This window comes from Chiloscyllium plagiosum, unplaced genomic scaffold (assembly GCF_037043375.1).
Source record: "Chiloscyllium plagiosum isolate Xiang-an unplaced genomic scaffold, Cpla_swu_hap1 HiC_scaffold_42, whole genome shotgun sequence".
Lineage (NCBI taxonomy): Eukaryota > Metazoa > Chordata > Chondrichthyes > Orectolobiformes > Hemiscylliidae > Chiloscyllium > Chiloscyllium plagiosum.
Window position 1 is genome coordinate 12,045,795 of NW_028270180.1, and position 26,515 is coordinate 12,072,309.

The 26,515-nt window shown below is 43.6% G+C and overlaps 1 protein-coding gene and 1 long non-coding RNA gene across 11 annotated transcripts in view; one reads left to right on the top strand and one right to left on the bottom strand.

Annotated features, from left to right (window-relative positions):
- The window catches only part of LOC122542477 (uncharacterized), a 43,179-nt gene extending 42,226 nt beyond the window's left edge, over positions 1 to 953 (bottom strand). Inside the window, exon 1 of the long non-coding RNA XR_006309811.2 lies at positions 846 to 953. This is a non-coding gene — a long non-coding RNA (uncharacterized LOC122542477). The remainder of the gene's footprint in view (positions 1 to 845) is intronic.
- The window catches only part of celf6 (CUGBP Elav-like family member 6), an 867,956-nt gene that overhangs the window by 394,373 nt on the left and 447,068 nt on the right, over positions 1 to 26,515 (top strand). The gene's annotated exons all lie outside the window — the stretch shown is intronic.

Genomic DNA, 26,515 nt, shown 5'->3' on the forward strand with positions numbered 1-26,515 from the left:
CAACCCTTCAATCCTGTTCCACCATTCAATAAAATCAACTCTACATTCCTGTATCTCCCAATAATCATCCTCCTGGTAATCAAGAATTTGTCTACCTTGGCCTTAAAACTATTTAAAGACTCTGCAGCAAATGCCTTTTGAGGAATGGAACTCCAAGGACTCTGAAAGCGTTTTCAGGAACTATTGTCAATTTGTTTAAAAAAAAAGCTATCCGGCTCCCTCACTTCCTTTCGGGAAGGAAATCTGCCATCCTCACCCGGTCTGGCTTAATGTGACTGCAGCAATGTTGGTGACTTTAAATTGCCCTCTGAAATGGCCTAGCGAGTCACCCAGTTGTATCAACGTTGTTTATAAGAACAAAAATAGACTCTGGAAAAGCTCAACAGGTCAGGCCACACTTGTGGAGAGAGAAATGGAGTCAAAGTTTCAGGCCGTTTGGAGAGCAAGGCATTGCCTGTGAGATCCTGGGGGAATCCTTCATACAAAGGCACTCATATAATTGAGAAACTTGGCATTGGTAAATGGGCATCTGGAAAGGTATGGGGGAGTGGTGGCCACTGAGAATCTGATCATGCCCCTTGCTGCTGAGCCCCTTGTTCCTGCCTCCAATGACATCCTTCCCGTCCTCACTACTCCATGACCTGCGACCCTTGTTGATCTGAGACTTTGGATAGCCTGAACTATTGTTTACAGTAGAGCTGTTGGCCACCTGTTAACTGGACAGGGGGCAATTTCTATTCCTGAGGTCCTTGGTCATGTGAGTGGTCTGCTCCTGGGTGGTTAGATAACTGAGTTGAGCGATTTGTGATGAGCCTTTCCACCAAGAGGCAAATAAGGATTCTCACCTGCACTTTTCTTCATCTCCTCCAGATTCCACCCTTAAAAAGATAATATATCGAAATACAGAACTGAATGCAACTGGACCACAGAACCAATATCCCGTTAGCTCTCCAGGCTGCACTGTATACTATAAGAACAAAATTATAACATTAACAAGCTCCTTAGATGCTTAACTACAGTGGTTGCTATATTGATCATTGACATAATTGTTCATCTCTGTAGCTTGCTGCTAAGCAAATGATTGCTCTTTGAATCTAGTCAGCACTAGCTGATGGCCTAGACACCAGCGTAATAATTCTCACAAGAGGACAAAAGTTCATTTTGCGATAATTTTCCACACTGACTTATTATGTACAAACACAAGTGCCTAGTTGCCAGTTATTGTAGAGTATTTTTCCAGAGAAGGGTGAAAATAAAGCTCTCATGAAAAGCTGAATGTTTTGCAGCTCATGACATTATGTATAGAATTAGGATGACACAGGTTTAATGGTGATTGGGTATGATAATCGCAATGTAACATAATCCATAATGCAGCTAAGTGCACAGTCATGTTCACATTTTTACCTGGGGAATATTAACAGATGCATATAGATACACACACATGCACACGTGCAGAGACAACACACACACATGCGCATATGCACACACATACACACACGTGCACACACACAATGATTGTAATAATGTGGCTGATCACATTTTGTCCCACCTTGGGGGCTGTCCAATCCATAACCAACATCACACTTTCTGGAACGTCCTTCTAAAATCCTTGTCAGCTCTCATGACCTTCTTGGAAACTCCTCCTCAACCAATCTTTTGTCCAATCCTCCGTAACTCTCCATCAACTTAGATACAGTCATAGAGTCGTAGAGCTGTGCAGCACAAAACAGACCCTTCGGTCCAACTCATCCATGCCAACCAGATATCTGAAATTAATCTAGTCTCATTTGCCACACTTGTGGAGAGAGAAATGGAGCCAAAGTTTCAGGCTGTTTGGAGAGCAAGGCATTGCCTGTGAGATCCTGGGGGAATCCTTCATACAAAGGCACTCATATAATTGAGAAACTTGGCATTGGTAAATGGGCATCTGGAAAGGTATTTGGACATATCCCTCTAAACCCTTCCTTTTTATGTACCCACCCAGATGCCTTTTAAATGTTGTAATTATACTAGGCTCCACCACTTCCTCTGGCAACTCATTCCATATATGCCTGAAAAAGTTGCCCCTTAGGTCTCTTTTAAATCTTTCACCTCTCACCCAACTTCTGCCCTTTAGTTATTGACTCCCCGACCCAGGGAAAAGATCTTATCTATTTTCCCTATCCATACCCCTCATGATTTTATAAACCTCTATGAAGTCACCCCTCAGCCTCCAACTCTCCAGGGAAAACAGCTCCAGCCTATTCAGCCTCTCCCTATAGCTCAAACCCACCAACCCTGCCTAACATCCTTGTAAATCTTTTCTGAACCCTTTTAAGTTTCACATCATCCTTCCCGTAGCAGGGAGACCAGAATTGCACACAATATTCCAAAAGTGGCCTGACCAATGTCCTGTACAGCTGCAACATGACCACCCAACTCCTATACTCAATCTACTGACCAATAAAGGAAAGCATACCAAATGCCTTCTTCACTACCCTGTCTCTCTGCAACTCCACTTTCAAGAAACTATGAACCTGCACTCCAAGGTCTTTTTGTTAAGCAACACTCCCTGGGACCTTACAATTACGTGTTTAAGTCCTGCTCTGATTTGTCTTTCCAAAATGCAGCACCTCACATTTATCTAAATTAAACTGCCACTCCTCAGCCCATTGGCCCATCTGATCAAGGTCGTGTTGTACTTTGAAGTAACCTTCTTCACTGTCCTCCACATTTCCAATTTTGGTGTCATCTGCTAATTTAGAGGCTCTTATATTCATGTCCAAATAATTTGTGTAAATGACAAAGAGCAGTGGATCCAGCAGCAATCCTTGTGGCACACCACTGGTCACAGGCCTCCAGTCTGAAAAGCAATCCTCCAATTATTAGTTGTCGGGTGTGCCCAGTCTGTGCTTCCTGGGAGAGGGGCCACAATGGTTGGTGAGGGTATGGAAAGTGTTGGGTGTCAATGCTAACAGTGATCCAATGTCCATGGATGCGGGATGTGAGTGGTTGGTGCCTGTAGGTTACGCCTCTGAGATACTCTTTGGTCTTGAGAAACATGAAGGTTTCTTATAGCCAGCAGCAAGTTCAAGTCACCAGGCACACTCTTTGATTTGCATGTGGGGATCTCTCAACATCTAACTTATTTGGCATCTTGGTAAGGTAAGAAGCTGAATGTTGGTGATGAAAATTACATCATGAATAAAGCATTCGACAAGCTATGATCCCCCTGAAGTAGTGAGAAACTTGCTTTGCCACTTGGCAGAGTGTAAAAGATGCAGACAGACCCTCCTGAAGTCAAGACAGACCACGACAGAGTTCTTGTCTGATTTTGCCATAAATCTCACCATCGCCCACGCCACTCAGATCCCTAAGAGATTCCTTCCTTTCACTTTGAATGTTGGGAGTAATAAATGCAACAAGAAAATGAAAAGAGAAATGACATCTATTGGAATGAACTGAAACAAAGATCAGTCTTCTCTTATACAAGACAGGCAGTGAGGTGGAGAGGTAAGGCTGAAGCAGTTAAATTAAAATGAATGCAGGATCCATAATAATTTACCCAGCCAAGGGAGTACAAAGCAATACAAAGATAATTACAAAATAATCATGCAATTAGGGCTGATTTTCATTAAGTCTGGGGTAAAATACTGTATGAGCCTGATGCGCTCATTCCCAGCATATTGAGTTTGGTATTTACCTGCTGATTCCTCATTACTTGTTTAATTTGTTGTTCATCTGTTTGTCATGCTAGGATTGTATAAAGACTTATCTTTGCCCCTTCTTTCCAAGTAGTTTCTCTCTCATCCTGTGGTTTGATACCACAAAATGCATTTGGGTTCAGGAACAGTCAGGACTAATTTGAGAACAGACTTCAGGCTTTGACTTTGAAGTAACAGTATTTGTTACACATTAATACAAAATACTGCTATACGTGGTAATCAAAGATATATCAGGCTCTCGTCTTGTAGTTGCATTCTTTGTGTGCTCTCAAGACTCTCTCATTTTAGAGTGTACTATTTACACCCATGCTGTGTTATTTATGCTCAGTGATGTACAGCTCCATGACATCCTCAACAGGTTGCTCCAGGGTCCTGAAGCTTTCACATGATATTTTCTTTAGTGACCTGTGGGCAGGGGTGGACATAGGGATGTTGGCGATGGGAGGCTTGTTGTGAATTTAGAAAGCAAAAATATGGAAGGGTAGTTATGTTGTAGATTCTGGGCTGTCGTCCTTGCAGTGGAAATATTTGTATGGATTAAGAATTTACCGCAATGTTTTTTCACTGTGGAGGAAGGCAGTAAAGGCAGCAGTCACATTTAATAAATCAGGCCCATGCTCCTTAATTGACCATATGGAAAAATGCAGGATTTACAGCTTGAAAAGATGGTCATTTGACTTTGATGGTGTGTTTGGTCCACACATTAATGGCAGCTTTGAGAGTGAGGTCACAATAAAAATTGTGGAATGTGGCTTGACTCAACTTAGTTCTTCAGTTCTCTCCAGTGTAACATCCAAAGGACTCTTACATGATTGGGGCATTTTTGAAGCCCTGCTGTCCCATGTAAAAGCCTACTTAAATACCAGTTCTTTTTCTTTTGTATGGCTTTCAAACCTCATTTCATCTGTGATAGTGTTGCTACTTGCCATACCATCACATCTTACCTTGGTCACAAAACTGGTCTGGTATGAAATTACTTTGCCCTTGAGTCTTTTTTTCAGAGAAGGGGTAATTGGCCAGGCTCCATCATATCTGAATTTGAATGGTTCATTGGAGCCTTGTTATTTACCCGAACAGATAGCGCTTCAGGCCAAAAGCCTGAAAGGTCTTTTGAAAACCTGATATAGTCAAGGGACGTGGCCAGCTCTCTAGCTGTGCAGTTCAATTCAGTTCAGGAGTGAGGTGAGTAACAGTCACAGTGGAAACTGGAAGCCTTCTCTCTGTCCTTCTGCCCTTATGATTTTGAACTGTAAGTTGCCTGTGTCATTGTTTGCTGTTTGTGCTAAGGAATGTGTGTACTGGGACTGTTGCAAGTATTTTCGGAACAGCGTCATTAAGTCGGGTTTAGATTGGGTAAGTTATCTGGTATTCTGTTTTCTGTTCTATGCATTTCATTCCATACTTTTGTAAGTAAATTTTGTCTGTTTAAAACTTGGCAGTCGAACTAGCTAGTTTACTCTGGGAATATCTACTATGCACCTCGCTAAAAATAAATAGCAAAGTAATGATCTGGGCTACCTGCTTAAAAATGTTTTGAGGGGTCTGGCCTAGTCCATAACACCTTTAAGTATTGGTGCAGCACTGAGGTAGTGTGGCACAGACAGAAGTGCAACCTTACAAATGAAACATTCAACCATTGCCCCATTATGCCCAGTCCAGTGGACAGAAAAGGTCACATTGGGGCGGCACGGTGGCTCAGTGGTTAGCACTGCTGCCTCACAGCACCAGGGGCCTAGGTTCAATTCCCCCCTCGGGCAAATGTCTGTGTAGAGTTTGCACATTTTCCCCGTTCTGCATGGGTTTCCTCCGGTTTCCTCCCACAGTCAACAAAGATGTGCAGGTTAGGTGAATTGGCCATGCTAAATTGCCCCATAGTGTTAGGTGCATTAGTCAGGGGTAAATATAGGGGAATGGGTCTGGGTGGGTTGCTCTTCGGAGGGTCGGTGTGGACTTATTGAGCCGAAGGGCCTGTTTCCACACTGGAGGGAATCTAATCTAATCTAACATCTGACAGAATTACCAATGTGTTCTCAACCCACTCGACATGGTAGCTCAGTGGTCAGCAGTGCTGCCTCATAGCACCAGAGACCAAGTTCAATTCCACTCTTGGATGACTGTTTGCCTACACTTTGCAAGTTCTCCCTGTGTCTGTGTGGGTATTCTTTTGTGTTTTCTGGTTTCCTCCCACAATCCAGAGATGTTCAAGTCAGGTGGAGTAAAAATGCTAAATTGCCCATAGTGTCCAGGATTGTGTAGGTTAGGTGGATTAGCCATGAGGAATCCAGGGTTACATGGTTGGGATGGATCTGGGTGGGATAGCCTTCAGAAGGTCAGTATAAATGTGATGGGCAGAATGGCTTGCATCCACACTGAAGGAATTGTATGAAGCAGAACAGATCAAAAAGCAACTGTTGACAATATTATTGGAAGTTCCCTCTGAACAAAGTTGGTGACAGGATTGGCAATAAACTTTCCTTCACTGCACATGAGGCTTTCAAGCCTTTAATGCCCTTTTAAGTTCAACTCCTTTTTTGCAGCTTGCATTCTTTGCTCAGTACCATTCCAGCGTTTCTCCTTTAATGTACCACAGTGGGCAGGCCTCAGTCATAGTTGAATTATCTCAGTCCACTATCCCAAAGGTGGGGAGGGGTTGAAAAAGTGTGGAGAAGGTCAGTGAATTGTGGCATCGATAGCAAAGCATACAATAAGGAATGGAAGTTACAGATGCCTTGAAGGTCTCGATGGATTTTCTGACCTCCCAAATGTTGAGGTACCTAAGAGAAACTTTGCTTACATAGTGCCTGAATCAGTCAAAAACCATGGCGGAGTTGGTAGTGTTGTAATGGTTCACCTAAATGATATCGAAAGGCAAGCATAGCTGGCACCATTTGTATGAGATAGCCAGAGTCTTACCATCAGATAGCTGTACTGCCACCATCCTCCTTTCGGGGATGATTCACATGTCCTGTTTTATCTAGATTTGGAGATGCCGGTGTTGGACTGGGGTGTACAAAGTTAAAAATCACACAACACCAGGTTATAGTCCAACAGGTTTAATTGGAAGCACACTAGCTTTCGGAGCGACACTCCTTCATCAGGTGATTCATCGCTCCTTCATCGCTCCGAAAGCTAGTGTGCTTCCAATTAAACCTGTTGATCTATAACCTGGTGTTGTGTGATTTTTAACTTTGTTTTATCTAGTGCAGCAAAGAAAATCACCAGGTCTTCAAACTGGAAGAGCCTCTGAAACAAGATGCAGTATGTTGTATAATGACAACTGGCTCTGGGATTTTCAACATTGTTACAAAGGGGACCTCGACAGAAGGTCTCTCTCCTTCCTGCTCCAGAGCTGCTCTGCCCTAACCTACCCTTATGACAACATCAGATTGGGTGCAATCCTCAGCATTAACCGTTTCAGAACCATGACCTTGTACAACAGGCAGCACCCTCGTTTCTGAATCAGAAAGTGGAGGTCTTGGATACCATTCCAGGATGTGAGCACAGCAGCATGACTGACACTTGGTGTATGCCAAAGGGAGCACTGCACTGTTTTTTTGATCTACAAGGGAGTCGAAGTTCATTGGGAGGCCATAATCAGATCAGCCATGATCTTATTAAATGGCAGGAAAGTGAGCACAAGACCATCTGACCATGAGATATAGGAGAGGAGTTAGGCCATTCAGCCCCTTGAGTCTCCTCCATATCATGACTCATATGTTTCTCAATCCCATTCTCCTGTCTTCTCTCCATAACCCTCGATCCCCTTACTAACCCACATCAATTCTATGATTTCCGCCTTGATATCACTTCTTACTATCGACTTGATTTCATTTCTTATTGACAAGACAGCCCTTCACCCTCTGCCCATCTGTCTGCCCTTTCAGTAGGACGTGTATTCTTGGAGATTTAATACCCAGCTCTAACCCCTGGCAGCCATGTCTCTGTGATGTTCATAACATTGCAACCTGCCAATTTCAATCGACACTACAAACTCATTTACATTGTACTGCATGCATTTCAGCACAACACCCTCAGTCCTGCTCCCCTGCTCCCTTCTCATAGTAGTCCCCTCTTCTGTTGTGCTTGAAGTTAGAATCCTGACCCCTTCCATACTTTCTGCCCCACTACTTGTTCTGGAAACTTTAATAACCTCTGCTGAACCCTCCCCTTTTTACGTTTTCCAAAATATGCCACACAACCTGTACCCTCCCCGCGCCCCACTGTTTAGTTTAAAGCCTTATCCGCAGCGATTCGCAAGGAATCTGGTCCCAGTATGATTCAGGGTGGAGCCTATCCCATCAGAACAGAGCCCTCTGTTCCCAGTACTGATTCCAATGCTCCGGGATAAGAATTAAAATCATAGAGTATAGCTCCCTCTACCCTGCCAACACTGGGCCTCACCTTTAAACTGAGAAGATTGACTCTTGATATATCAGGACAGCACTTTTATACTTTGCACGCCAAGTATCCAATTGTAGTAAATCGGTACGATTGCCGGTTTAGTCCAACTTGATATTGAGTTTGGACACTTCACTGCTTTGGGCCCACTGCCCAGAAGGAGCTAGATTAAGTGTGCCCAAATTCAATTTATAAAGGCTTTCTGTTGCCAATAGAACGGCCTCTCATCCTATTATCGTGGGCTGCATTGGCATTAAATCCGAGGAACTGAAAGGCCAGCATCCAAGTAGTTGCTGCATGTATCTCCTTCAAACCTTCCAATTTTAATACTGTTTGTTATTGCTGTTTAATTCTGCACAGAGGATGGTTTTCTCCTTCAGTAATTGTTAGCAGGGAGTCTCTTGATTTTGGATGAAGACCTGGAGATCTGAGATCAGGCTAGTGGAACATTGCCTTCCCTGGTGGCCTAGTGGTTAAGATGCGGCTCGTTCAAAGCCATGGCCCAGGTTCGTTTCCCTGTCAGGGAAGGAGGGTTTCCTGTGGCGGCACGGTGGCTCAGTGGTTAGCGCCAGGGACCTGGATTCAATTCCAGCCTCGGGCTACTGTCTGTGTGGAGTTTGCACATTCTCCCCGTGTCTGCGTGGGTTTCCTCTGTGTGCTCTGGTTTCTTCCCACAATCCAAAGATGTGCAGGTCAGGTGGATTAGCCATGCTAAATTGCCCCGTAGTGTGCAGGTTACGTGGGTCAGCCATTGTAACTGTGGGACTATAGGGAAAAGGTGATGATGCTGGATCTGAGAGGGATGCTCTTTGGAGGGTTGGTGCAGATTCAATGGGCCGAATGGCCTCTTTGTTTACTGTAGGTAGTTTATAAACACCTGTAAGGATGAGTTCTGCTCAAGGGAGCTCATAGAGAGGCTGCGGGGAGAAAGTAGCTACATGAGAAACCAAACACCAGATTCCCTACAGCGGGATGGACTTTTGCAATTAAGTTGTCAGAAAATTAAAGGTGATTCACGTTTTCCAATGTCAGGCTCTTTTGCATGCATTTCCATATCTCATTAAGGGTAGAGTTAATTCCCCTTTGTAATTAGCTTCTCCCTGAGTGACCAATACATGCTTTCTGATTCCTGGCCGAGCCAATTTCAGGGATTTAGAATCATTGAATCCATACAGAATGGAAGTAGGTCCTTCGGCCCATCAAGTCCATATCGACCCTCCAAAGAGCGTCCAACCCAGACACAGCCCATTCCCGTAGCCATGGCTAATCTGCCTAGCGTACACATCCCTGGACACTATGGGGAATTTAGCATGGCCAATCCACCCTAACTTGTGCACCTTGATAGCTCATTGATTAATACTGCTACCTCACAGCGCCAAGGACCTGGGTTCGATTCCAGTCTCAGGCCACTGTCTGTGTGGAGTTTGCACATTGTCCCCGTGTCTGTGTGGGTTTCCTCCGGGTGCTCTGTTTTCCTCCCACAGTCCAAGATGTGCAGGTCAGGTTAATATTGGCCATTCCCATATTGTTAGGTACATTAATCAGGGGGAAATGTAGGGTGGGGGAATGAGTCTGGGTGGGTTGCTCTTCAGGAGGGTTAGTGTGGACTGTGAAGATGGATTCTTGATGTTCCAAGGATAGAGAGGGTGACAGAGAGCGGGGGGGGTCTATGGTAATGACCATAGGTCAAAGGGTATGGCCAAGGATAGTCGTCCATCTTGCTGAAGAGGCAGGTCTGCCGAAGGGAGGCACGCTGGGGTGGGAATACAGACTGACCAGAGCTCGGTTGGAAGGGCCAGATTGTCTGTAGGCATCTTTTGCAAGACTGAATGATGGTCCTGCCATGCCAGGGAATGACTGCCAGATGAGTTACCCTTAAAGTATGGCACCAGGGCCTTTGACTTTGCAAATGTACAATGGAGCCCATAAAAACCTTACTTGCCTTCTCCACAAGATTTGCCAAGCTACACGTGGTTTTCAATGTAATGAGCTGAGAAGTAGGTAATGGTGTAAGAGAAGTCATCGGAGGCTGAGGGGTGACCTTAAACAAGTTTATAAAATCATGACGGGCATGTAAATAGGCAAGGTCTTTACCTTGGGTTGGGAGAGTCCAGAGCTGGAGGGCATAGGTTTAGGGTGAGAGGGGAATAATATAAAAGGGACCTAAGGGGCAATCTTTTCAGGCAGAGGATGGTGCATGTGTGGAATGAGCTGCCAGAGGAAGTGGTGGAGGCTGGTACAATTACAGCATTTAGAAGGCATCTGGATGGGTACATGAATCGGAATGGTTTAGAGGGATAGGGGCCAAATGCTGACAAATGGGACTGGATTAATTTAGGATATCTGGTCGGCATGGATGAGTTGGACTGAAGGGTCTGTTTCTATGCTGTACATCTCTATGCTTCTGTGACTCTGAGTCAACCTGGCCTGGACTGCAATTGACAGCCACTTCCAGCCTGAGGCCAAATTTGGATATTTCAGTGACAGAAAGATTCCACCTTGTCTTCATAAAATTTTGCTCAAGTGCATGATTGATCAGTTGCACGTTGTGAAGGTAAAGTGACAATAGTCTTAGCAGACCATAGGGCTGCTGTTTCATTCAAGGCAGTCAACTGGTGGTTGTGTAACCTGACAGTCACCACGCAGGGCAGAGATTGAAAAGTAGAATCCTTCATGATAACCTTAGCCAGCATGGAAATGGTTCCCATGCTGTTGGCTTCAATTTGAGCCAGGCAAGGAAATGATCCCACCCCAGAATTTGGGATAGAGGCAGGAAGGAGCCAGTGCCCTCCTCCAGCACCCTCCTGCATGTTGCATATTGCTCCTGCTTCCAAAAACGGCCTGAGGAAAGCCATTAAATGATGCCCTTTATTACTGATGTACAGAGACAGAACTGATCAACTTCTCAATTATTATCATATGTGAATAAGGGTTATCCAAATGCAAGGGCAGTACTTTTACCTCGCATAGAGGTTTGAACCCAGAGTCTGAACTGAACTCCAGCACAGAACTGAGTGAGTGCCTCACTGTGAAAAGTGAAATATTTCAAGTGAGACATTAAACCACAGCTCCACTCCAGTAAAAGGGGTAAAGAAGACAGATAGAGATTACTCTAACTGCTCGGTTAGGGTTTCGACAAGGGGACATACGTGTACCTTGCCTTTAAGAGAGTTCACCTTGAATGCTGTGTGTATTCAATGTTGAGAGTCTGCCTGACAGTCAGTCTGTTGTGCTTCTGCAAGCTATGGTTGGTTATTGTGTCTGCTTCATAACTTATCATGTGTTTTACTGTTTTAAGGAAATGAGCTCATTGAGTTAATCAGTCCCTGACGAGCAATTGATTACTGGACCATTATCATTAAGAAGACAGTCATAGCCTTAAAATTGGAGGAAAGTTAGGAAATATGTCTGTACAGAAGGGTTGGCTGCAATTTGAAACTCCCTTCCCCAACGACCACTGCCGGTAGTCAATCAATTGTTAATGTTAAATGAGAGATTAATAGATTTTTGATAACCAGAGCTTTTCAGGGATATGGGGTGAAGGCAGATATTCAGAATCAGGTCACAGATCATCCAAGATCTCATTGAATGGTTCGAGGGGATCAGTGGTTTCGCTGTGTTCTTAGTTCTCACCTCTTGAGTGAACACAAAGACGCCACAGCACCTTTTTGAAAGAAAAAGCACAGGATGTCAGCCCACCCTATACACAGTGGAGCCAAGAACATCATTCTAACGGAGCAGAAAACAGTGAAACACTCCACTTGTTCTTGAGATCAATAAAATAATGTGTGATTTTATATTTATCTCCCTGTCAATATTTATCTATCAACCAACATCAATAAAATGGACTATCATTGCTGTTTAGGAGAGCTTGCTCTGCACAAATTTGCTGCCACTTTTTTCACAAGAATCCAATCCCTTCACTCAGTGTGAACTGTCTACTAGATGCAGTGCAGACAGCACCTTCCAAACCCACGACCACTTCTATTTGAAAGGACAAGGGCAGCAGTTAAGGGCTTCTGCCCGAATCGTCGACTCTCCCCCTCCTCGGATGCTGCCTAACCTGCTGTGTTTTTCCAACACCACCCTTTTCGATTCTGGCTCTCCAGCATCTGTAGTCCTCACTTTCTCCCTGCAGTTACAGGGGAATACCACCACCTGCAGGTTCCCCTCCATCCTAGCCAGCCAGAGACACCCACGTACGACGAGTTAATATGAAAAATACAGCCGCGATTAAACTTCAAACATCCTTTTGGAGTGTTTAAAAGTGTAGAGAGAAGCTGCATGAATCCAAGTTTGCTCCAGTAACCAAGGTCTCAAACTCACACAGCTTGAAGTCTCTCTTCAGCGTCTGATTAGAATGCTGACCACTGACTCGACATTTTCACATATGATTACACTGAGAGAGAGGCTTTTACAAACATTGAGACATCAGCTGTCATCAAGATCACTGTTTCATGGTCACTGAACATGCCAACTTACCATGTTTCTTTCTAAAACACAAAAATCTGATATTTTTATTGATCTTGAGAACAAGTCCTGTGATTTCTGTTCCTCTAACGCTGTAAAGATGGTGTTCTTGGCTGTGTATATGAGTGGGCTGCCATTCATGGCTATGGGTTTCTGGGTGCTGACTAATTTAAATTCAGTTTCAGGTCAATGGAATTTCAGAATTGTGGCAGACACTCCTCAGCATTGCAATTCACTGGTTCCTATTAAAATATGAAAATCACAGATGTCACCGATATCCTGTGCGGGGCAAGGGGATTGGCATCCCAAGTAGATTCGTAAGCTGAACGCTTGCGTTCGTGAGTGTTAAGGTAACAGTGGCTGATTTACAACAACTTTCACAGAGCCAACACTCTTAACCTCCAAGCTCCCACCAGTCTCATTGAGGGGGTCACCACAATGTCCAAACCTCGAAGTGGGGTCACCTTGGGAAACATTTGGTGAAAGCAGAAAATTACCATCTACAGGCAGCCCTCAGGTTGATTTGATTTCATTTATTGTAGTCACATCTACCTAGGTACAGGGAAAAGCTTTGTTTTGTGAGCAGTAGTAAGGTAGATCAGAGCAAATAAGGACATCCAGATCAGAGGGTGCTTAGACAGAGCAAGGCATACAAGGTTACACTGTACTGGAGTTGCACAAAGCAGGTTCAACATTATTTGAAGTTAGAGAGTTCCATTCAGCAGTCTAATAACAACAGGGAAGAAGCTGCTCTTGAACCTGTTGGTGCGTGTGTTCAAGTTAATTATCACATTGCTGTTTGAGGGAGATTGCTATGCGCACATTGGTTTGCTGATTTTTCTGCACTGCAAAGGGATTGCACATGAAATTGGGATTTCTTTAGCTGGAAAGTGCCTTTGGTTGTCTGCTGATTATGCACTATATAAATGCAGTCATTTTTCCTTCTCTCTCTCTATGTCTCTATCCCTCTTTCTGTCTCACTATCTCTCTTTCTCTCTATCTCTTGCTGTCTCTCACTTGCTCTCTATCTCTACCTCTGCCTCTCTCTGTCTTTCTCTTTCACTCTCTATAGTCTGGTCGTTTCCCTATTGAGAACATCAATCACCAGCCCTGGGAGCCATCAATTTGTAGAATTCCACCTCCCCCACCACCCCTACCCCACCTCCTTTCAGATTGACACAGTATCTCACTCAAACCAGGAACATTTTGTTTTTGTTTCTGTTCAGCATAATTTGGGCACCATCCTTCTCTACGTAGATTACTCGATTTCTTTATAACCCTCCCTTTGGCACAGAAGCTCTCTCTCTCTCTCTCTCTCTCCATCTCTCTCTCTCTGTCCCCCCACCCCCACCCCCAGTTCAAAACATGTGTGAGGAGGACTGGCAGCAATTGACAATGAGAAGCGGCGAGTTGCTAATGCCAGAGGACACTTTTGCTTCAGCGCAGGCAAAGCCCCCCTTTGAAGAACCCATTATGAGCTGAACCAGATGTTCCAGATAGAGATGGCATCTTATTCAGCTTCTGTGTAAATACCAGAAATGATGCAGAGTCTATTCCTGTTCATTTGAAGTCATTTTTCGCTCGAAAAGAAATGTAATTATCCAGTACTATGAATGAAGCAATTTAATAAAACAACATGAGGGTGCCTTTTTGCATGACTTCAATCAAATTAGCATAATCCAAGTTAAGCTGTTTTGAAATGAGGAGCACACTGCATCAAGGAAAGCTTTTTCCTTCCACTGTAAACCCTCTGTAACCTCTGTCAGCTCTACAGTTCCTTCAGCACTGGAGTCTTGCACATCCCCAACTTGTATAGGATGACAGCATCTAGGAGAAAGTGAGACTGCGGATGCTGGAGATCAGAGTCGAAATGTGTGGCGCTGGAACAGGACAGCAGGTCAGCCAACATCTAAGGAGCATTCCTGATGAAAGGCTTATGCCCAAAACGTCGATACTCCTGCTGCTCGGATTCTGTCTGACCTGCTATGATTTTCCAACGCCATACTTTTCAACGAGCATCACAGCAGAGTTAAAGCCCAGAAGAGAGGCCATTCAGCCCACTGCATCTCTGCTTCCTCTCCAAAGGAACAATTCACCAGGAGCTGCTCCCCATTTACTCAGTGTAACCACGTCCATTCCTCCTTTCAAAGTAACTAGCTCCTTCCCATTCACCTTGAGTGAACCAGCCTCCACCACACTCTTGGGCAATGCAACTCAGACCCGAACCACTCACAATGTGAAAAAGACTTCCTTGTGCCTTCATTGCTTGTTTTTAGCCAGTTTCCTTAAATCTGTGACCTCTTCTATTCAATCCACCCACCAGTAAGAACTGCTTCTCCCTATCTCTCCAGACCCCAACGTAATTTTGCAACCCTCAATTAAATCTCCTCTCAACCTTCTCTGTTCTGAGAAAAAAACTAGTTCTAACCTCTCCACAACTGGCATTCCTCGTCCCTAGAATAATATTCCTCTAACGCCATCACATATCCCCTGGAAGTGTTCACTGTTCCATCTTTGATTGCTATGCCTTAGGTACCTGCAATCCTTAACTTCTCTACATTTATGAAGCTCCTCCAAATCCATTTCAGTGACCAAGCCTTTAGTCTTCTGTGCAAATACCCTCCTATGTGGATCACTATTGAATCTGGATTGACCAATACTCATGTGAATCACTTTGAAACAATTTCTCTCATTCAAGGCGCTCCATAAATGCATGTTGTTGTTGCAGCATTGATGAAGGACAGGTCCTTGGAGCAGCACATGGGTGGCTGAGAGCTGCCTGGTGGAAGGCCCACCACAAATGCCAAAACAAATGCATGAATTTTTTTTTAAATATAAGTCACACATAAATCCTGAGGGGCAGGCCAGCAAGATGGCCAAAAAAGAAACTCAAGCTTCACAAAAGAAACAGCCATAAAAGAAGAAAATTAAATCTTAATAAGAGGTTATAATCCATTTTGTTTAGTGTAATGTAAAGTGGAATGACAGATCTGAGTTACAGCAGTCTTTGGTATCTCTTCAGACACAGCGCTATCTAAATTTTATCAGTAGAGGGCAAGAACATTCAATTTTCAAGGATAGCCAGCCCCTGTACACAGTGAATAACCTGCTGCTCTCATTTTATTTACTTATCAGCAGCGAATATCAAAATAATTTTCTGTTGCGTGATTTTTTTTTGTGTGTGTGTGTGGGTTTTCGAATGGAGTGGAAATTGTTCAGAGACAGAAAGTGCTTTTTTTTTTTGCAGTGTTATCTTTTAAAAAAAAAAAATTGTAGCTCAGAACGATGGCTGAGGATAATTCAGGTCTGTCCGATTTCAGCTGCTATCTGGAATAAAACGTGGTGCCTTACCATAAAATGAAGTATTCAGTTAATGGGATGAAACAACCGATGAGATAAACTTTGATTTTGAGCACAATGAGAACCGAGTGGGAATGAAAAAAAACATGCAGGATAATTTTACGGTGATATCATGATAAGTATTTTACATTAAGGAAAAATACCCATTGTATTTGAAGGACTTTATATTAATAAGAAAATGTACTCATTGTGTTAATGTGACCACAACCAACTATTTTGCCCTCCATTCAGGTTAATTCTGTCAAAGTGGTATGACTCCATGATGATTAGAGTCAATTCACACCCATTGTTATGCGATGGTGTGGAGGTGCCAGTGTTGGACTGTGGTGGACAAAGCCAGAAGTCACACAACACCAGGTTATAGTCCAACAGGTTTATTTAAAATCACAAACATTCACCTGATGAAGGAGCAGCTCTCCGAAAGCTTGTGATTTCAAATAAACCTGTTGGACTGTAACCTGGTGTGGTGTGACTTCTGACCTTGTTAGGCAAGGCTGTGCTTTGGCTTTGTAAAGTTCCTTAAGAGCAGAATTACATATTTGGAACTGTGGAGTACCCTTCCCTTGCAGGATTTTCTATCCGTATCTTAGAAGAGGCAGAAGTGCCTTAAGGCATTTGAAGACCCCTGTTTCTAAACTCACGATGAGTCCTTACAAGAGGCAAGGCTCTTGACTAACTTAACAGCAATTCTAACTCGTATTTATATAAGCGGCTTTAATGTCAGAAAATACCACAAGACACTTCACTGTGTAACCAAAGGGAACCAGCAGCAAGCCAATACAGTAAGGACCCATTTTAAGCTGCTTCATTTGTTATATCATGAATATAATGAGGTTAGTTTATACACTTACCGCCGGGCCTTCTGCTTTCACAATGTTTTGCACGACGGTTTACAGAACATCACAGGACCCAGTGGCAAGAAATGCAAGTATGAGGAAACATGATCGAAAACAATAAAAGCAAAAGTGATATTTTTTCTCAGAATTCTGCAGATTAATTGTGTGTGAAGTATATGTTTGTCAGTGGTCTTCACCACATAACCCTCACTTGACATTCGAGTGGTCAACTTGCTCACTGTTCCCTTACTCTGCCATCTCCTCACTCTCCACTTCTCCCACTCATCCCTTCCGTACCTTTCCCCTTGGTGCCTTTCTATCAACTTGACTTGCCATCCCTCTCTCCCAATCAGCTATCCTGTCACTGACCACTTCTCTTACCTGTTCTTCACTCTTCAGGTGTCTTATTCCTTTCTCTTAGCCATCTCTTTCTCTCATTCACTGACTCTCTCACTCACTGACTCTCTCACTCTCTCACTCTATTTCTCTCTATCACTCGGTCTTCCCCCCCTCCACTGACTCTCTCATTCATTGCCCTTCTCTTTCTCTCTCTCCCTCTCTATCTTTCTCTCTCCATCTCTATCTTTATCTCTCTCTCTCCCTCCACTCACTGACTCTCTTGTTCACTGCCTTTCTCTACCTCTGAATTTATCTCTCTATCTCACTCAGCGTCTTTCTCTCCCGCCCTCTCTCCTGCTCTCTCTCCCATCCTGTCTCTCTCTCTCTCTCTACCTCTCTCTTTCTCTCTCTCTCTAGCTCTACCTCTCTCTCTAGCTCTCTCTCTATCTCTCTCCTTTATTCACTGACTACCTCATTTCCCCAATACTTTTGGTCATTGACCCTTATGATCCAACGTCGTTCAAACTCAGCCTTGAAGATGTTCAGTGATCCAGCCTCCACTGCTCTTCGGGGCAGGGATTTCCACACACAACAGACCTTCTGAAAGAAGTATCACGTTATACCATCTCTAATGGGAGACTCTGTATTTTGAAGCTGTGTCTGCCAGTTCTTCATGAGGGCAAACATTCTCTCAGCATCCACCCTGTCAGACCCCCTCAGAATCTTAGGCTTCTCAATAAGGTCACATCGGAACTTCAACAAGTAATAAACGAATCCCTTATCCCGGGAATCAGTCTAATGAACCTTCTCTGAACTACTCCCAATAAAAATTCATCCTTCCTTCAGTCAGGAGATCAAAACTATACACTTGACCTCAGGTGTGGTATTAATAAAAGGTTTCAGCTTGGATATTTTATTCAAATTGTGTTAAAGTTCAGGTCAGAACTTAGAGAGTGAATTGGGAAAGATTGGCATGTAGAATTGTTTAATTTTGTAACAATATTTCAAACTGTTTCAAGGAGGTGGATCAGCTGTGTGCATTTGGGGGTCAGCTAGCTCAGTTAGCTGAATGGCTGGTTTGTAATGTAAAGTAACTCTAGTGACATGGATTCAGTTCCCACACCGGCCGAGGTTATCATGAAGGATTCTCCTTTTCTATCTCTCCCCTCACTGTGGGGTGGTGACGCGCAGATTTAGCCACCTCCTCTCTATAATGAGAGGGCAGCCCCATGATCTCGTAGGACTATGGTAACTTTCATAGAACCCCTACAGTGTGGAATCAGGCCATTCGGCCCATTGAGTCCACACCGACACACTGGAGAGTGGCCCACCTCCCTCATCCCTCTAATCTTTGCACTTCCCATAGCCAATCCACTTAGCCTGCATATCCCTGGACACTATAGGCAATTTAGCATGGCCAATCATCTGACCTGCACAGCTTTGGACTGTGGGGGGAAACTGCAGCACCCGGAGGAAACCCACACAGACACAAGGGGAATGTGCAAACTCCACACAGACAGTCACCCAAGAGTGGACTCAAACCTGGGTAACTGGCGCTGTGAGGCAGCAGTGTCAGCCATTTTGCCACCCCATTATTTGCCACTTGTCTAGAGTTATGCTCAAATATTACCATGCTCCAGATACAGGCGGCAAGCCTAAGAACTCTGATATAGCGCTGATGTCCACCACAAGCTCAACCTCCATCCTACAACAGAAATCAGATGCCCTGCTGAGCTGTGCTCGTTCACCTGTCCAACCCTGTCAGACCTACCCAACTCTGAGGAGAGTGGAGGTTTGTGACCTTGAATGGCACAATCTTCAAACCTCACGCTCTGTGAGCATAGCGTTGTTAGCAACCCAGGGAAAGAGACATGGGGATGATGCCTTACCATTTTGACTGCACTGATAATGACGTTGAATGACTCCAGTGTTGTATCAGAGTATTCAGACCCTGGAGCGACCTTGTGATGGTATAAAGGAATTGCACATCATTGCGTATAAGTAGCAAGGCAAGTGGAGTTTCATCGCCTTAGAAGGAACAGTACTAGACTGCACTCTACACTTTAGAGTCGAGGACTATGTCAACCTAACCATGGATGCAGACACACGAATAGTTCAGATTAGTCCTCATCGAATGTAACTATAAGCAGCAGCCTAATATATGTGTGATTACTATGTGTAGTAGTATTCAATATTAATGGATAATAAATAGTATAACTTGGAAGTCTAATTCTGATGACAGTCCTTGACATTGCCTTCACCTTGGAGAAAGTAAGGGCTGCAGACCCTGAAGATTAGAGTCAAGATTAGAGCGGTTCTGGAAACGCACAGCAGATCAGGCAGCATCCGAGGAGCAGGAAAATCGACGTTTCGGGCAAAAGCCCTTCATCAGAATTGCCTTCACCTTGACAAGTCTGTAAAAAACCAAAACACAGAGTGTGTTGTCAAGTATATGTTCAAATATCTTGGGTTTGTGGGTGCAGGCAAAGAAGGTAGGAGGCATATGTAATGGCTGTCTAAGCTTTGTTTCTTTGAGCCAGGATGAGTGGCACATTTAAGTATTAATGGATGTAGAAGATGAGATTTACCAGGATATCACCGGGCTGGAGGGTTTTACTAATGAAAAGAGATTAGATAGACAAGGTTGGTTTTCCTTGAAGCAGAGGAGATGATTGAGATGTATAAAATTATGAGGAAGCCTGGACAGGATAGATATCAAGAGACTTTTTTCCCTTTATGGATGGATCAATAGCCAAGAGGTTAGATTTAAGGCAATGGGCTGGATGTTTGGAGGATTTGTGAGGAAAATCTTTTTCACTGAGAGGTTGGTGAGAATCTGGAACTGCCTGTCTGTCAGGGTGGGAGAGACAGAAACCCCCACAACATTAAGAAATGTTTAGAGATGCAGAAGGCATACAAAGATATGAGCCAAGTACAGGAAAAATGGGATTAGAATAACTAGGTGCATGTTTTTGACCAGCACGGACACAAGGGAGTGAAGGGCCATTATTTTTTGTGACCTCCGTGACTGTAAGGTATTCAAAGAAGGGTGAGGAGTTCTATGGACGAACATTCACCATTCAGCGTTCACAATTGTTACTGGTGGTCCTGATGTTTCCTTGTTTTCCATTTAGGAGCAAATTTGATTCTGTGCTTTGCATGCATTAAATATTGACTGCATTTCGAAAGGTATTCATTGGTTGCAAAACACATTGGGACATCCTGGGGATGCAGTGAGATGCAATCTAAATGCAAATCTCCTTTCCTTTTTTAACTTCCTTTCTTCAGTTTGATTCAATGGGTGGCACTCGCCGGTGAGTCACAGATTGTGGCAGTAAGCTTCACGCCAGTTTGAGAACATAATCCTGTGCAAATGGACATGAAAGATCCCATAGCCCTACAGGGAGCTGCTCTCACCAGCATTCTCAAGCTCAACCAAGAATGAATTAACTGGTCGTTAATCTCCCACTTGCTGTTTGTTGGATCTTACTGCACGCTTTTATTTTTGCCTGCGACAGAACTTAACTCGTTGTTTAAAAAAAAAACTTGGATAAACTTCAAGAGTGCAAGATAAAGCGTGCTACAAATTCATTTTTCCATTCATTCTTCTCCTCAACATGACACGCAGAGGGACAAAATAGTAAAAACCATGGGTGTGAATGTACCTGTCATACTGAAGGTCCATTTTGAAGCATAAAAAAAGAGCAAGTTGGATCATTGCATTTCATATGCCAGTGTTATCACTTTTTCCAATTGTAAGACGGTGAACCTATTCAGTTGGTTCCTCAGGGTCTAGGATAGCTTCCTTCCAGCCCAGTTCCTTGAGCTTCCAAAACAGCTGATGTCTTGGGCACAACCTGCAGCCTCTGCCACATCAATTGGTGCTTGAAGAATTGAGCAGGTGGGTTGTTTGCACTTTTGTGTGCCCCCCTCTGATGGCTTGCCTGTGCTATGACTTATTGCCAGGACCTTGTCTCTGTTTGGTGCTTTCCCCATTACAGTCACAAGCTGGGGGCTCCCGGTGAGTCTGTGGGCAGGTCTGACCACCTCAAAGATGCTTTGAAGACATCCCGAGGGCATTTCCAATGTCTGCTTGGGGGTTCCCTACCACAACTGAATTCCAAGTAGAGCAGTTGCTTTGTCTGTCTAGTTGAGACATACAAATAATATGTCCCACTCAATGGAGACAGTTTTAGAACATAGAACATAGAACATTATAGTGCAATACAGGCCTTTCTGCCCTCAATGTTGTGCCAACCTGTGAAACTTATCTAAAGTCCATCTAATCTACACTATTCCATTATCATCAATATGTTTATCCAATGACCATTTAAATACCCTTAAAGCTGGTGAGTCCACTACTGTTGCAGGCAGTGCATTCCATGCCCCTACTACTCTCTGAGTAAAAAAACTACCTCTGACATCTGTCCTATATCTATCACCTCTCAGTTTCAAGCTATGTCCCCTCGTACTAGCCATCACCATCCAAGGAAAAAGGCTCTCGCTGTCCACCCTATCTAATCCTCTGATCATCTTGTCAAACTCTTAACCTTCTCTCTAATAAAAATAGCCTCAAGTCCCTCAGCCTTTCCTCATAAGACCTTTCCTCCATACCAGGCAACATCCTGGTAAATCTCCCCTGCACCCTTTCCAATACTTGCATGTCCTTTCCATAATGTGGCGACCTGAACTGTACGCAATACTCCAAGTGCGGCCGCACCAGAGTTTTGTACAGCTGCAGCATGACCTAATGGGTCCAAAACACAATCCCTCTTCCAATAAAAACTAACATACCGTATGCTTTCTTAACAACCCTAACAGCGTGGGTGGCAACTTTCAGGGATCTATGCACATGGACACCGAGATTTCTCTGCTCATCCATACTACCAAGAGTGACTGACACCTCAGACAACTAGGCTTGGGAGAAGAGACTACAATTGGTCCCCTTAAATAGCATCCCTGCTGTGTGGAAGCAGATCATTTGGCCCATTGAGTCTGCACCGACCCTCCAAAGAGCATCCCACCCAGACCCACCTCCTACCCTATCCCTGTAACCCGGCATTTCCTAAGGCTAACCCACCTAGCCTACACATCCCTGGACATTATAGGCAATGTAACATGGCCAATCCACCTAACCTGACCATCTTTGGACTGCAAGAGGAAACTGGAACATCCAGAAGAAACCCATTCAGACACGGGGAGAATGTGCAAACTCCCCACAGACAGTTGCCCAAGGCTGGACTCGAAATTGGGTCTCTGACGCTGTGAAGCAGCACTGAGCCACCATGCCACCCCATTCATCTTGCCACTGAGCCTGAAAAATCTTGCAAAGATCGCACTTCTTCAGTGCTTATGAGGTGTGTGCTGTTGGTTATCCAACCTTCAACAATGTACCATTAATGCTCTGAAATTCACAAGCCCCTTTGATTGTTACCAAAGCTGAGTTGTACAGCTAATCAGACCGGAGAAAATCACTTTTCCCTCTCTGTCTGCAAGGCTCTGTTTAAAATGTTGCTAACAGGACTGAATACGGCGGTTAAAATGTAGAAAATGGTTTTGGAATCTCAATCACTATTCACATCACAGAAAGAGTCACTTGACAAAGATTCAACAGGATCAGGTCTTCTCTCTTTTCCCAGCAAGTGGATCCATCCACTTCAATGCGCATACAACAAAATATTAACACTTGGCAAGTACTCAGTGTGGTTGACTGTACCACATTGATACAAGTGGACTTGGCTGCCGTCGATGCAGCACAGTAATTGAGATTGTCACTTGAAAGATACTTCCATTCAGCAGTGTCAGAAAAAGATGGGAATTACTTGTGCATAGATCAAAAGCAGTGATGTCTGTTTGCTCAGATTTCCTCCCCTGACAATTGGCATTGAGGACAAAGGCCACAGGTTTGATGGGACCTCTTTTTCTCAGATACCATCGTGAGACTAGATGTTTCCAACCAAAGACACCTCAGGTCCATCCAGTTCAGCCCAAGGCCCACACATAGGCATTTTCTGACAGGTCAGAGGTCAGCAATGGCAGGCTTGTGTATGGCTGTGTTTTCTTTCCCCTGAATGACCCAAGAATGTCAAGGTCAATTGGGACTATACTCATTGGAACTTAGAAGAATGAGAGAGATGTTTTAGAAACACATATATAATTATGAAGGGAATAGACAAGGTATAATCAGGGAGGTTGTTTCCACTGACAGGTAAAAATAGAACTAGGGGAAATGACCTCAAAATAAGGTGGAGCAAATTTAGGATTGAATTGAGGAAGAACTTCCTGACGCAAAGGATTGTGCATCTGTGGAATTCTTTGTCCAGTGAAGCAGTTGAGGCGACCTTTTGAATGTTTTTAAGACACAGATAGATTTTTGAGCAGTAAAGGAATTAAGGGTTACGGTGAGAGCACGGATAAGTGGAGCTGAGACCACGCAAGGATCAGCCATGATCTTACTGAATGGTGGAGCAGGCTCGATGGGCCAAATAGCCTCCTCCTGCTCCTGTTTCCTGTGTTCTTTAACCTAATCAATGTTTCAATTTCTGGGGAGCCCAGAGCTAGGGGTTACGAACATAAATTTATCACGGTCATGGAATTGTTTGATTGCTCTGTGCTCAGTTACGTGAATCTGATAATCAATTTATGTTCATTGTGTTCGATTGATGAAGCCTGGATGTGGATTCAGAGCTTGAGTAGACAGAGAAGCTGCTCGAAGCTACAGCTGAGTTGGAAGTGTCATTGTAGACTTGACATTTTGTGATTGCAGAAGTATTTTCAGACTCTGGTAAATAAACCTGCTACACACTTAGAAACTAGTGTCATCTCTGCATTGCTCTGAGATGTATAAAATAAACAACAAACAGGCAAAATGCAGCAATCACTAATATATCCAACTGGGAATTGAAGAGAAACACAGAAAACAGTTAGAAGGGGGAACACTCAAACACGAGGCATTATAAGGTAAATAGCTCAGCTGCATTCAAGGGCAGGTTATATCCACTGAAGGGAGAGAAACCAATAGAATGATACGCTGATAGCTGTACATGACAAGAACTCCAGCAGCATCCAGTGTTCATCACTCTCATCAGTATGTGAGTACACTGTTTCCAAATGAACCTTTAGAATTGAATCCATGCTGCATCTTTGATTACCCTGGTTTTCAAATCATCATGATCAGATTAGGTGGCTCAGCCAATGGATAACTGAGTCATTGTAACACTGAGTGCCACTTAGATCATCATCATACAGTGTGGAAGCAGGCCATTCAGCCCATCGAGTCCACACTGACCCTCTGAACTGCATCCCACCCAGATCCACCTCTTACTCTGTCCCTGTAACCCTGAATTTCCCATGGCTAATCCACCTACCCCACTCATCTTTGGACTGTGAGAGGAAGCCAGACCACCTGATGGAAACCCACACAAAAACTGGGAGAATGTGCAAACTCTACGCAGACAGTCACCTGAGGGTGGAATTGAACCCAGGTCACTGGCACTGTAAGACAGCAGTGCTAACCACTGAGCCACCCCACTTAATGGGAGTCATACTTTGCCATTTATTAGATCAATGAACTGACTATTGACATGGCCTGCCTGCAAATTTCCAATGCATGCTCATTATATAAAAAACTAAGTGGTGTGTGCATGCTCAGGTGGCACAATGGGTAGTGCCCCTACCTCCAGGGCAGGAAGTCCAGGTTCAAAACCCACTTGCTGCAGAGATATGATGAAACATAGTTGAATCGATTAATTAATGATATCTAAATTAGTGTGTGTTGGGCTTTGCAAAATAGACTATTTGATTTCAATTGAATTCATGGCATTGAAATGAGTTGGTTTACTGGACTAATTCCTAGAATCAGTGGATTTTATTAATTAGACAGGCTAGGTCTAGGCTTAGAAGAGTCAGAGATGGGCTTCATTGAAACATATACAATCCTAAGGAGACTTGACCAGGTGGATGTAGAAAGATGTTTCATTTATGGAATGAGTTAGGGATCATTGATTAAAAAATAAGCAGTCGCTCATTTAAGACTGAATTGAGAAAACCTTTTTTTCCTCTCTGAGGGTTGAGCTTTTGGAATCCTCTTTGTCAAAAGGCAGTGGAAACTTAAAGTATTTTTAACGCGGAAGTAGATAGGTTCTTAAAGAAAGATTATCAGGGATGAGCAGGAGTATAGAGTTGAGGTTAAAGTCAGATTATGTCATTGAATGTCAGAGAAAGCCTGAAGGGTCAGAGTGGCCTAATGTTGTCCCTCATTATGTGGCGGAAATACGTAGAGGTGGTGACCTTAGAAAGGACAAGAGGCTAGTCCAGAGAAACAACATGCAATAGTATCATTGGGCACAAGATAACTTTTCTGTCCATTTCAATTGGAAGAGTTACTTGAAACTGACCAGGATTGAAAGCTTTGCTCAGACTTCGCACTCACTCCCTTGATGATTGCTGTATTCGCCATATTTCCACAAGAAGCCACTGCTGTGAGAATTTTGGCTGTCTGGAGGGATTACCCACTCCTGTGTGTGTGTGTGTGTGTGTGTGTGTGTGTGTGGAGAGTCGTGGGGGTGAATATGGCAGCCGGTTGTGATTATGGCATGTCAACACTGCACTGCGAAAAAACGGACACAAAAAAACCTCACTGTTGCAGTAAAAGGAATAATTACATTTCTTTTGTAGATAATAAAGTTTACAAGATTAATCATTTAAATATAATTTTACAAAATTAAAATTTAAACATTTTTTCAAAATTAAAAATTTAAACATCTTTTAAAAGTATGATAATTTTGGTTAGATAAATCATTTTAAAAAGTGATCATTTAAAAAGTGTGCGATATTATTCTAAATCAGCACAGACTTCAACATGAATTCATCAGATTTTTAAAAAGGTTTAAGTTTAAAAAATGGATCTGCTTTATGTTTAGAATGGACTGAGCCCTCTTCATTAAGTATTTACAAGTTAACAGAAGATGCCATACTCCTGCAAAAGCAGGTAAAGGGTGACCACTGTGTTTGCGGAATCATTTTCCACAGTTTCAGTTACCCGTGGTTTACCACACCCCGAACATACTGTAGGGAATCTTCTGGAACCAGGGAACAGGGGACTGCCGGGAAGGTAAATTTCCCAATGAAAGGAATGGGTTCACTCCTATCTGCGGTTTCTGGATTCCACGGTAGGTACTGGTACGTATCCCCCGCAGGAACGGGGGGAAGTGACTGGAGACGATTTTATGTAGTAATTAATTTGAAATCAGCAACGCAATTATCGCATATGTGCAGTCCTGAAGAAAGATCATTGAACTTGAAACATTAAGTCTGTTCCAGTTACATGAATACTGCCAGACCTGCTGAGTTTCTCAGCAACTTGTTTTAGTTTCAGATTTCTAGTATTCACAGATTTTTGTTTTAATA